Source organism: Entelurus aequoreus, linkage group LG22 (assembly GCF_033978785.1).
Source record: "Entelurus aequoreus isolate RoL-2023_Sb linkage group LG22, RoL_Eaeq_v1.1, whole genome shotgun sequence".
NCBI lineage: Eukaryota > Metazoa > Chordata > Actinopteri > Syngnathiformes > Syngnathidae > Entelurus > Entelurus aequoreus.
In genome coordinates, this window is record NC_084752.1 from 6078563 (window position 1) to 6092461 (window position 13899).

Below are 13899 nucleotides of genomic sequence, written 5' to 3' on the forward strand. Positions count from 1 at the left end.
ACCAGGCACGTTCTCAGTTGGTTATTTATGCCTCATATAACGTACACGTATTCAGCCTGTGGTTCACTATTCTTTATTTATTCTAAATTGCCTTTCAAATGTCTATTCTTGGTGTTGGCTTTTATCAAATAAATTTCCCCCAAAAATGCGACTTATACTCCAGTGCGACTTATATGTTTTTTTCCTTCTTTATTATGCATTTTCGGCCAGTGCGACTTATACTCCGGAGCGACTTATAGTCCGAAAAATACGGTATATATAATCAATGTATCAATGTCTCGTGCCTGCTGGGATTTGCTGAGGTTTTGCATGATTATTCTGTTTGATTTTTTTTAGTAAAAGTTACAAAAAAAGTGTCTTTGATGCAAAAACCAGCTATACTGTATACTTACAGTAAACTTGCATGATGTTAGTCCTTTCTTTGCCACTAGCTGTCGCCCTAACACCACTTGCCTGGCTGGAGTCATTGCCCTAATTATGGGACTCTCAACGCCACGCCCCCTTGCTGCCATCCATTCTTCACTCAGGATGCTTTGAGTTGCTCCGGGGTGAAAACATTATCGCTCTCTGTTGTCTAAAGCTTTCTTTTTAGAAGCAAAATCCTGGGCTGGTAATTGTGAACCACCCGCAAGCCAACTTGAATGGTCGATGGCGAGTCTGCATTGTAGGAGCGTGATGACGCCTGCTGAATGCAGATGGATTCATTAGATCCGATGACACAAAGGAACACTGTAGCCTCACTCCTGCAGCTGTGGACTCTCGCACGCTGCTGTGTCCTGTACATTTGGACGTAGCGGCCATCTTGGCCTTTCCACACGTGCTCAGCATTTTCTCTGCGTCGCTTCAACATAAACACAGAGGTTGAGTGTGCGTTGGTGTCAGCAGTCTGGAGTCGCGATGGAGTCATGTTTTTGTCACGTCGTGGTCTTTGTGTGCAATCAACTACTTGTCTCTGCAGCCCTATTTGTGGACGGAGCCTCGTCACAGGAGGGGACGCATGTATTGTATGTGTTGAGAGGGTGTTCAGAGTAGGTGATATCGCGCACGGCGGGAAAAGCTGTTCAGTGTACTTAAATACATTTGCACAAATCACCCTTATGTGAACAAATTGAACTCCTCACATACAATGTTACCTTTGGTACAAAACAGAGAGGAGAGTAGTAGTCAATTAACAAAAGTAGAACTTCCAAAGTTGCAGGATTTCAAACACCTTGGCATGACAGTCTTGGCGTTGCCACCGAGTGAGTCCTGGAATAGACAGGTCAGCTTTAAGTCCTGGTACGGCACATGGCACATGTCACGTTCCCCAACCATACAACCAGAAATGGAACTTACTTTGACGTGGAAACGTGCTGCTCACTAAAATATGAGCAATTGAATTCATTAAATCTAAAATACAAGTGCAAATTAATTTCAAAATACAGTGGAAACTCGATTGGTTCTTGAACATGGTTTGTAAATCAAAAAGTTTGTATAGCTACGCATAGTTCCCCATGAGAAACAATGTAAACATGAGTAATTTGTTCTAGCCTTGACAGTACAGGCCAGAAGTCTGGACACACCTTCTCATTTCAACGCGTTTTTTTAATTTTCATGACTATTTAACCTTGTAGATTGTCACTAAAGGCATCAAAACTATGACACCTGTGAAGTGAAAAACATTTCGGATGACTACCTCTTGAAGTTCATGGAGAGAATGCCAAGAGTGTGCAAAGCAGTAATCAGTGCAAAGGGTGGCTATTTTGAAGAAACTAGAATATAAAACATGCTTTCAGTTACTTCACCTTTCACCAAGTACATAACTCCACATGTGTTCATTCATAGTTTTGATGCCTTCAGTGACAATCTACAATGTAAATAGTCATGAAAATAAATAAAACGCATTGTGTCCAAACTTTTGGCCTGTACTGTATACACAGTTGTGGTTAAAAGTTTACATACACTTGTGAAAGACATAATGTCATGGCTGTCTTGAGTTTCCAATAATTTCTACATCTCTTATTTTTTTGTGATAGAGTGATCGGAGCAACAAACACAAAAAAACATTCATGAAGTTTGGTTCTTTTATGAATTTATTATGGGTCTACTGAAAATGTGACCAAATCCGCTGGGTCAAAAGTATACATACAGCAGTGGTTCTTAATCTGGGTTCGATCGAACCCTAGGGGTTCGGTGAGTCGGCCTCAGCGTTTCGGTGGAGCCTCCGCCGCAGAGGTCAAGACACACCCGACTCATCGTGTAAATAAAAACTTCTCCCTATCGGCATATTATGGATACCCTCAAACAATGTCTCTGTAATTTTCCATCTGATTCGCAGGTGTGTAATTTGTTGTGAGTTTATGCACTGTGTTGGTTTTGTTCTTTGAACAAGATGATGTTCATGCACGGTTCATTTTGTGCACCAGTAAAAAAAACATATATAACTTTGTCTTGAATTTGAGAAAAAAAACATTTAGTTTTTCACTAGAGAAGGGTTCAATGAATGCACTTTTGAAATTACCGTTCAAAAGTTTGGGGTCACCCAAACAATTTTGTGGAATAGCCTTCATTTCTAAGAACAAGAATAGACTGTCGAGTTTCAGATGAAAGTTCTCTTTTTCTGGCCGATTTGAGTGTTTAATTGATCCCACAAATGTGATGCTCCAGAAACTCAATCTGCTCAAAGGAAGGTCAGTTTTGTAGCTTCTGTAACGAGCTAAACTGTTTTCAGATGTGTGAACATGATTGCACAAGGGTTTTCTAATCATCAATTAGCCTTCTGAGCCAATGAGCAAACACATTGTACCATTAGAACACTGGAGTGATAGTTGCTGGAAATGGGCCTCTATACACCTATGTAGATATTGCACCAAAAACCAGACATTTGCAGCTAGAATAGTCATTTACCACATTAGCAATGTATAGAGTGTATTTCTTTCAAGTTAAGACTAGTTTAAAGTTATCTTCATTGAAAAGTACAGTGCTTTTCCTTAAAAAATAAGGACATTTCAATGTGACCCCAAACTTTTGAACGGTAGTGTATATTTATATATATATTTATGTATGTATATATATTTATATATATATGTGTATATGTATATATATATATATATATATGTATATATGTATGTATGTGTGTGTATATATATAAATATATATATATGTATATATATGTCTATTGGACATTTTACATTTTTCTTTATTTTTCTCAAGCTGCCACATGTCCCACTTTCAAGAACCCCTTCAAAAAACAACATTACCTTGAATCCTTAATTATGGCCATTTCTGTGAAGGTAATAGCGCCCCAGTACAAAGTGCGACTAGTTTTACTTGACTGGAGCTTTATCAAAATATCCATTTTGTAGATGCCATTTAAAACAAAAAACAAAACAAAAAAAAAACTTTTTTGACTTAAGTCAGGCCTTGGTTGAGTTCTCCATTCTTCCAAGTGACATTCTTGTAATGGCTGGAAAGGGTCAATGTATTAGATTAGATTTAGTGTGTGTGACATTCTGCTCCAACCGAGCGTCACATTTAGTGTTTGCTTTGCTTGTCACATGACTCCACATCACGCCACGCGCACCCTCCCTCTTTTTTTCCTCTTACACTATCCCACACGTCTTTCATAGAAGCCTGTCTCACACACACACACACACACACACACACACACACACACACACACACACACACACACACAGTTGCTGCTTTGTTGTCCAGCCACTCTGCAACACAGTTAGCGAGAGCATGAGCGGCTGCAGGCCCACTTTCAGTGCAAGTGGAGAGGCTAGGCTAATGGGCTTGGAGAGCAAAGGCGCTGTATAGCAACACCCTGCTCGGTATGCTGCGTCGATGACCCCCCCCCCCCCCCATGCAGCCTTTAAGCCCACCCTGATGGCCTTAGACATGTCTTACTGTACAAACTGCAGAGAAGGACTCTGTCTACACTGCGTGTGCCAATTCCGCCGCGATGATGACACCGCAGGGCGGCCGCAGCGTGCACCCCTGCTTTATTACCCGCCTAGCGCCACTGTTTGCGGTGTCTGAATTAACGGCACAGCCCGTGGGTCCAGGCCGTCGTCGGCAGGAAGGCACGCATGGAGCCTTGGCGCCGGTAATTGGACTTGAGAACTGATTTGGAAGCTCGAGTGACCCCCGGTAATGGATTTGAATGAATAATTATTTGTAGTTATGGTTAGCAGATGATATCTGGGCGGACCGAGGAGGGGGCCGCCCACCACCGGCGTGACTCACCCCTGCCGCCAATGCTGCCAGCGCTCAATTAATGAAATCCAGCTGCCGGGGCGCCACACGTACAAAGGCGGAGCGAAAAGAGTTCCGTGGTCAGAAAAGAGGTTATCTTCATTTAAGCGCCACTGGCGGCCTGTGGCTCATCACAATAGTTATTATAAAATCTTGCCCACTCCAGCTAGAAGACATTAAGGTTGATTATGTCTCCATTACTTTCCTGCAGCCTGTGGCAGCGCATGGCACAGCCCCGCGGCAGCCATGTTAATGAGAGCGCTCCCCATTTTGCAGGCAGCGCCACCTCAGGACACACGGGACAATCACTCCTTAATCCCACGCTTTAATTAGCGTTTTGACGACTTCTGCCCGTCTTTTCTCAAAGATGGAGGCCCAAACAAATTTGTCGTCTTAAGTGGGGGACACACCTGAAGTCAACGGGCTGTTTTTGTCCCGATTCCCCCCCCCCCCTGACATAAAACAGCAAACACCCGATTATTTGATGTCTTATAAAATTGTCTTTTAAGATTGTCCTGTGGTCTGAGACGTTTTAAGATGGAATTTGTCCTGATAATTGGCAGGTCAGGGCCCGACAATTGCAGATATTAAACGTGGTCAATATTTATGACCAAAAACTCTTCATGGCAGTGAGGAACGCCGACGCCTCTGAGTCGTCGCCTCCGTGAATTGTGACGTGGTACAGAAAGTAGCCAATCAGGAATCATTACAGCCTCTTTATTGAGAACAGTAGATTTTTTTTATTTTGGTATTTTTCTTTCAAAAAAAGTCTCAGGAGCATTCCCTTCTATCCAGTGTCATTTTTATATTGCCTGTTTCTTCTCCTTTAATTTTGTTGAATCACTAATGGTGAGCGATATCGCCGACACCGACACTTTGACGTGAAATGTTATGATCATTGAATAATTTTGTGAGTTTTTCTAAAGTTAGCGGAGTATGATGATGATTATTAACATACAGGAAAAATATGTTCTGCAGATAACATTTTTTATTTTATTTTTATGGCTAAATACAACAGTATGACACAACACAATGTAATACTATATAAATTATTAGTTATATTACACACTATTTCTTTTGAGAAAAAAGTAACTATTACACAAAAAAGTGACAATGTAGCACAAATATTCATTTTAAAATGCAAACAAAACCACTACAATAAATACTATGACACACATATATTTGTGAAAAATAACGCTATTTGACAGACTGCAGTCGCATAAAATCTTAGGAAAATCAAGTAATTTTCCATTCATATATATATATATATATATATATATGTATAATTAATTCACTCAATACTCAATACCCTTAAAATAAATCATGAATGAAAAGGAGCAGAAAGAAGTATACATTTACATATGCACCCTATTCACACCAATGCAACATTGTCTGGTCTTCAACTCAGAAGACTATTAAGGCCATTTCATTACAAACAAAAGAATAAACAATAAATAAAAACATCAGTTCACTCAAAGTTTCATTAACATGATTCTTACAGTTTTTTTTAATACACAAAGAGATGTACCGTCTTTTTCAGACTATAAGGCGCACTTAAAATCCTTTCATTTTCTCAAAAGTCGTCAGTGCGCCTTTATAGCCCGGTGCGCCTAATGTACGGAGTAATTGTGGTTGTGCTTACCGACCCCAAAGCTATTTTATTTGGTACGTGGTGTAATGACAAGTGTGACCAGTAGATGGCAGTCACACATAAGAGATACGTGTAGACTGCAATATGATGGCAGTCACACATAAGAGATACGTGTAGACTGCAATATGACTCAATACACACGCCGCTCAAAAATCTATCAAAATGTTTCAGTACGACTTTGGTAAGCTATGAAGCCGCACCGCTTGATGGATTGTACTGTGCTAACAACATACAAGTATTATTATGGTGTGTGTATAAGGTAAGACATATCATCTGGCGTTTTGTCCCACAATATTATGCAAAAGCAACTTTTCTTACCTTCTGGTACCTGTTGATGTGTATTTGGGATCTGCATAAATCCTGAAAAATTGCGCGCGTTCGCCTTTGTAGTCTGTGCCGACACCGTAGTTGATAAGCTTCTTATTTTTCTCTATCTTCTTGTTGTGGGACATTCATCCTCTGCTGTTGCCATTTCTAATATAAAGTAGTGTAAAGTTCTTACTTATGTCTGTCAGTAAACTCGCCATGAAAGCGCTAAAACATACCGGTGTAGTGAGTTTACATTATTCGCCCAAGGAACTTTAGTTATTAGAGAGTTCTGGTCGGACGGTTTTTCACGGGACACATTTCCGGCGTTGTTGTAGCACTAGTGAGCCACGGATGAGGAGATGCTGCTCCGTTATTGATTGAAGTAAAGTCATTAAAACAGTTAGCTCCATCTTTTGACACTTCTTTCACTCCCGTCCTTGCACGCTACACCGCTACAACAAAGATGACGGGGAGAAGACGCGGTCGAAGGTGAGCCACGTAAATAAGACCGCCCACAAAATGGCGCATCCTGAAGAGACTGTCAGAAAGCGACTTGAAGATGATGTGTTAAACATCATCTATGCAACATTTTGAGCAAAGAACCACCATCACATGTTATGTAGACCACAATGAAATGTTTTCAATTTAGAAAAAAATCATAATATGACCCCTTTAATGCGCCTTTTGTATGAAAATAAACCTGACTAGACCCGCTCATCGGCAGTGCGCCTTATAATTCGATGCTCCCTATGGTCCGGAAAATACGGTACATTGTTTTGTTCCACTGTCAAGTTTGTTTCCATAAACTAACAACTTTGATTGAAATGCTTATTTCCATTGTCACAGTTTTAAAACTAGATTTAAAAATATATGTACATATATTTAATTTGTTGGACATATAAAAGAGAAACTACGTAAAAAGAATCGATCCCACCACGCTAGTATCAATCTGATACCAATACCCACCTCAATATCGATACTATATATTTAGATCATCAGATCACACAAGATTTCGGGCTTGGAGGACTAGAGTTTGGCACTTTGGTGGGACAGAATTGTCACGTGTGTGCGCTGTGCTGTGTTGATACTATCGTCTAACACACACAAAGATTTGACTTAGACTTCCTTTTTATTGTCATTCAAATTTGAACTTTACAGTACAGATAAAAACACAATTTCGTTGCATTAGCTTGTTGTAGTGCAGGATAAAAAAAGCAATAAGGTGCAGATATAAATAAATAGATTACTGTACAGATAAATATATTGCACTTTTGCATATGCATCCAGGTTTATGGATGTATGTTGTATTGTCTTTATATTCCAGCGAGTTAATCCATTTTTGGAGGGAATTGAGGGGATTATTATGATGCGTTCAAGAGTCTTACGGCCTGAGGGAAGAAGCTGTTACAGAACCTGGAGGTTCTGCTTCGGAGGCTCCGGAACCTCTTTCTAGAGTCCAGGAGTGAAAACAGTCCTTGGTGGGGGTGGGAGGAGTCTCCTCAATGCCTGATTTGTTGTCTTTATGTGAGGGGTCTTGAACAGATCAAATATATCTTAAGATTTAGAAAGTCTATATGTGTGTTCCACCACTTATTTTAGCCTCTTTCACATGGAGATTCTGCAAAGTAAATGTCCTAGGTGGATTGATTGATTGAAACTTGTATTAGTAGATTGCACAGTTCAGTACATATTCCGTACAATTGACCACTAAATGGTAACACCTGAATATGTTTTTCAACTTGTTTAAGTCGGGGTCCACGTAAAACAATTCATGGTACAAATTTATACTATCATCATAATACATATAATAAAGTTCTTAATCATCACACAAGCTAATCATCAGAGTATATACATTGAATTATTTACATTATTTACAATCCGGGGGGTGGGATGAGGAGGGTTTGGTTGATATCAGCACTTCAGTCATCAACAATTGCATCATCAGAGAAATGGGCATTGAAACAGTGTAGGTCTGACTTGGTAGGATATGTACAGCAAGCAGAGAACATAGTGAGTTCAGATAGCATAAGAACAAGTATATACATTAGAAATACATTTGATTATTTACATTTGGTTATTTACAATCCGGGGAGGTGGGATGTGGAGGGGGGAGGGTGTTAGTCAAGGGTTGAAGTTGCCCGTTTTAGTGCGGTTTTGAAGGAGGATAGAGATACACTTTCTTTTACACCTGTTGGGAGTGCATTCCATATTGATGTGGCATAGAAGGAGAATGAGTTAAGACCTTTGTTAGATCGGAATCTGGGTTTAATGTGGTTTGTGGAGCTCCCCCTCATGTTGTGGTTATGGCGGTCATTTACGTTATGGAAGCAGTTTGACATGTACTTCGGTATCAGGGAGGTGAAAGGGACAAAAGGACACAAACAAGATTCAACGTGATTGTCCATTCAAACCTATTCTCGCAGTGTATTATTTGGTATAATAATTATAATGAAACAGGTCACAGGTGAGAAAAGCTCTTTCTGGTTGCATAAAGATGGCCTAAAACTCAACATTTTTCAAAAATGAAAGTGCAGCTGGGATAGGCTCCATCCCCTTCTGAACCTGAAGGGGACAAGCGGTAGAAAATGGAAGAATGGAATTTAAACAAATTTTTTTTTGAAAAAGCTTTTTTTATTTAATTTTTTTAATCGATTTTTGAAAATTATTAATTGACTTAGAATCGGAATGAATAAGAATTGAGATTCGGATTAATCTTTTTTTTTTTTTTTTAAAGTCCCTAGTAGTGAAGCCTCCTTTTTTTGGTAGGTATACACAGGGCAGGCTAATCTAGCAAGCGGTGGCTCAGAGGTGATATGTGCACTTCCATTGCAGCGTTATGTGGTGTAAAACAAGCTAATATCTTCACCTGCTCCTCCTGTGTCCCTGTTGCTCTGAACCCCCTCCCCCGCGCCCCTTCATCTTCCACTGTGCGTGACCCCACGTTGCCCCTCTTGCCAGTCTCTATTATTTCTGGCTGCCCAGTGGCCCGGTCGCACCGGTGCCTGATATGACAGGTAACACTGGGACGCACTCTCCTGCTAATGCGCAGGTCAGCCTGTCATAGAACAACCCCCCATCACACCACCGCTGCCCGCTCCTGTTTCTGGATGACTGCCAGACCGTAACCTCAGCCTGAAGCCATGTTTCAATCCGGACACGGTTCAGGGCCGTATTTGGCAAACTGGAATTACAGTAAATAGAGATGCTCAATTGTGTGCTGTACCCAACTGAAGTGAAGCAGTTGTGTTTATTTTTGCACAACATGAAGGGGCCTTTTAGTAACTAGGAGGAAGGTCCTGTTAGCACAGTGAAGGAAGTGGCTATTGATTACCGTTATAGACCTCCTCTCCCCCCCCTGGCCTGGTCTACTCGCTAATAACCTTGCACACTTGCTGCTCTGACAGCAAATATATCATACAGGAAATATGTGTTTGTCCTCCCGAGTCAATTTGCGCTGACCTTTTTAAAGAAGACATGCAAAGTTGAATTGATTCCAGTCTTAATAACGACTGCTGCCAGGGATGCAGCCACAGATGTTGGATCTGGCGCAGATGTGCATTTTGGAAGGTTTAGGCACTGACCAATAACATGATCTTTAATGGAAAATCAAGTCAATTAAAGGAAAAGATGTTCAGACTTTATCAAACAATTGTGCTGTCAAATGGTTCACACCCACTGATCCATTGGATCTTAGAACTCTTCTCTGATGGTATTTAGATCTGCATTTAAAGGACCCATAGTGTCCAGATGGACAAAATTTTCATAAAAAGTTTTCTTTATGTATTTTTTGCTCATGAAAATGAATCTGGCAGTCATTTCCCTTAAGATCAATTTGTTTTTGAGCGATGAGTAGATGCTGTAACTACCGGTAATTGTACTTGGAACACCCCCTTTCTATCGCCCTCTTGGTGTGACGTTATCGACAGAACTGGAGCCCATTTCCCCGCATAGACAGTGTGGATAAGGGCATGTAAAACTATTATTTTCAACATTTGATAGCATGATTTTTTCACCCTGGTCCATAATTACTTAAAAACTGATATTGTTAACAATATAAGAACAAAACTAATATAAAAGAATCAACATTTCAGGACGTCCCTGCTCTTCCATACACGCCATAGCTTGTGTTTCCTAATGCTCATTCGGCATCTTGAGGAAAACATCCGTAGAAGAGGACGCAAAATATAATACTAGCGGCTTACCATCTTTTTTTCTCGTTCTCGAGTGCCAGGTCTGCTTCTTTTTCTGTTTTTTAGCAGGTTCTGACTCAAGTCTTTCTCCCCTCGTTCTCCTGATTTTCAGAATCACAAAACCTTTATTCATTATTGACGTGTTTCTTGCTACTTTGTGTTGTATATTTTAGAATAGAATAAACTTTATTGTCATTATTTCTGCATATAACGAGATTAAGGACTCCAATTTAAGGTGCGGTAGTGGGAACAAAAATGATATTACACAAGTGGTAATAAAGAAAAAAAACAACTAACAATTGAAATAAACAGAATACTATCCAATAAAAATAATAAGCAATCCTGTACAATATACAAAACACTATAGAAATACAAATGACTGTACAATATACAGTACAAGACAAGAGTACCGGAGTAAAAAATAACAATCAGTGTCGGATGTATTGCACTCGAAAGGTAATATTGCACAGTAGGGTATTAGGGTAGGATATTGTATAGGGGTGAATTATTGTTATAAGTTAGAGTTCAGGATGGTGACAGCTCTGTGTTGTATATGAAGCTTAGGGAAGGCTATGCAGAACGAAACTAAAACTGAACTGGCTACAAAGTAAACAAAAACAGAATGCTGGACGACAGCAAAGACTTACTGTGGACCAAAGACGGCGTCCACAATGTACATCCGAACATGACATGTTCTCCTGATTTTCAGGATCACATTTGGCTTGATTCTTTTAACTTTTTTCCATCTAAACTCCGGCCAAAACCTTGTTCTTTGAAGTCAGAATCATTATAATGATCGCTACAAATGACAATACTCTCGTTTGGTCCATCCCATTTTGCGCAAGTCCATTTGAGTGTAGGGGTCCATACTTTCCTCATATTGTTATCATTTGGAAATGTATGCAGGCTGACTCCTTTAGTTGTATTGCTACAATCCACACCTATGCATCTGGCATCATTCCTTCAAATTATGTGTGAAAATATCGTAATTCAAGATAAAGGACTTTTCAAAACACATTCTAGACCAGGATACAGGCTTCCTGGTGCCCGCGGTGCCCGCGGGCACCAGGTAGCCCGTAAGGACCAGATGAGCTGGCCTGTTCTAAAAATAGCTCAAATAGCAGCACTTACCAGTAAGATGCCTCTATTTTTTAAATTTTATTTATTTACTAGCAAGCTGGTCTCGCTTTGCCCGACATTTTTAATTCTAAGAGAGACAAAACTCAAATAGAATTTGAAAATCCAAGAAAATATTTTAAAGACTTGGTCTTCACTTGTTTAAATAAGTTCATTATTTTTTTTACTTTGCTTCTTATAACTTTAAGAAAGACAATTTTAGAGAAAAAATACAACCTTAAAAATGATTTTAGGATTTTTAAACATATATACCTTTTTACCTTTTAAATTCCTTCCTCTTATTTCCTGACAATTTAAATCAATGTTCAAGTAAATTAATTTTTTTTATTGTAAAGAATAATAAATACATTTTAATTTAATTCTTCATTTTAGCTTCTGTTTTTTCGACGAACAATATTTGTGAAATATTTCTTCAAACTTATCATGTTTAAAATTCAAAAAAATTATTCTGGCAAATCTGTAGAATCAAATTTAAATCTTATTTCAAAGTCTTTTGAATTTCTTTTAAAATTTTTGTTCTGGAAAATCTAGAAGAAATAATGATTTGTCTTTGTTAGAAATATAGCTTGGTCCAATTTGTTATATATTCCAACAAAGTGCAGATTGGATTTTAACCTATTTAAAACATGTCATCCAAATTCTAAAATTAATCTTAATCAGGAAAAATGACTAATGATGTTCCATAAATTCTTTTTTTAATTTTTTCAAAAAGATTCGAATTAGCTAGTTTTTCTCTTCTTTTTTTCGGTTGAATTTTGAATTTTAAAGAGTCGAAATTGAACATAAAATGTTTCAAAATTTAATTGTCATTTTTTTCGTGTTTTCTCCTCTTAAACCGTTCAATTAAGTGTAAATATCATTAATTATTAATAACAACATAGAGTTAAAGGTAAATTGAGCAAATTGGCTATTTCTGGCAATTTATTTAAGTGTGTATCAAACTGGTAGCCCTTCGCATTAATCAGTACCCAAGAAGTAGCTCTTGGTTTCAAAAAGGTTGGTGACCCCTGTTCTAGACAATATGAAATTGTCTCCAGTCTTCTGTAGGTAACGTCAGCAGGCTGGTGTAGGCCCCGCCCACATTTTGGAGCTCAAAGTGGGCGTTTCAAAATGTGCTGAAACTTGTTGGAAAATAAGCCTAAAATCACTACTGTGTTTATTTTGGAGGGAATTTTACCGGTAGACATAATTTTTAGGTCCAGAACTATGCAATAAGTGCAAAAATGATCAGCATTAGAGGGGCCCTCTAAAGTTGCAGCATCAGCAAATGGTGTAATGGCAAGGTAACTGTCAAGTTAATTGCCACTTGTGTCATCCAATCATCCTCTGTCACCCAACAAGCTAAGGACAAGATGGCATTGCCCTGGTAGTCCATCACAGGTTGTTGTTACCTTGGCATGTGCCTGGCTCTCCATTTGATCCCGGGCACCCGCCTATACACCACCGGAAGCCCTGCGAGGGCCAGCGTGGGTTTGTCACACCAGATTGACATTTTGCAGGGCTCTGCCAGGGCAGCGCGACACATTTTCGTCCTCGCCGGACAAGCGGAACAGCGTCGGACGCGTCAACTCGGGCAGATGGGCGGCTGTCAGTGCCAGCCGCTCTGGAGCGTGCCGGACCGCTGGCCCCGCCAACTGTCGGCCAGACGTTGTGCTTCCTGGCGCTGTGCTGCGATGCAGGTGTCTCTTGTTGCCTAAATCAACTCTTCTGTAAGAGAAGCTTGATGATATCTTAACTTTTGCAGCCATTTTTATTAGTTCACTTGATTCCTGTCAACAACTTTGGTGCAGATCGGTCTTAAGTCTGTCAGGTTGCAGCAGATAATAACAAGTTTAACATATTTTCAAGGTGCAAGCTGATGAAACTGATACAGCGTGAAATTCAACCTTTCGAGAAGGACGTTGTATACAGTAGTACAAAACCCAAAACCAGTGAAGTTGGTAAGTTGTGTAAATGGTAAATAAAAACACAATACAATGATTTGCAAATCATTTTCAACCTACCGTATTTTTCCGACTATAAGTCGCAGTTTTTTTCATAGTTTGGCCGGGGGTGCGACTTATACTCAGGAGCGACTTGTGTGTGAAATTATTAACACATTAGCGTAAAATATCAAATAATATTATTTAGCTCATTCACGTAAGAGACTAGACCAGTGGTTCTTAACCTTGTTGGAGGTACCGAACCCCACCAGTTTCATATGCGCATTCACCGAACCCTTCTTTAGTGAAAAATAAAATGTTATGTTATATGTTTTTTTGGTACTGTAGGAGTGTAGGCAGAGAAACGACGGAGATTTATTTCTCTTTGGAGAGCCAAGTAACACTCCGTTTATTTTCAGAGAGAACAACACAACAACAAAACTGTCGCACA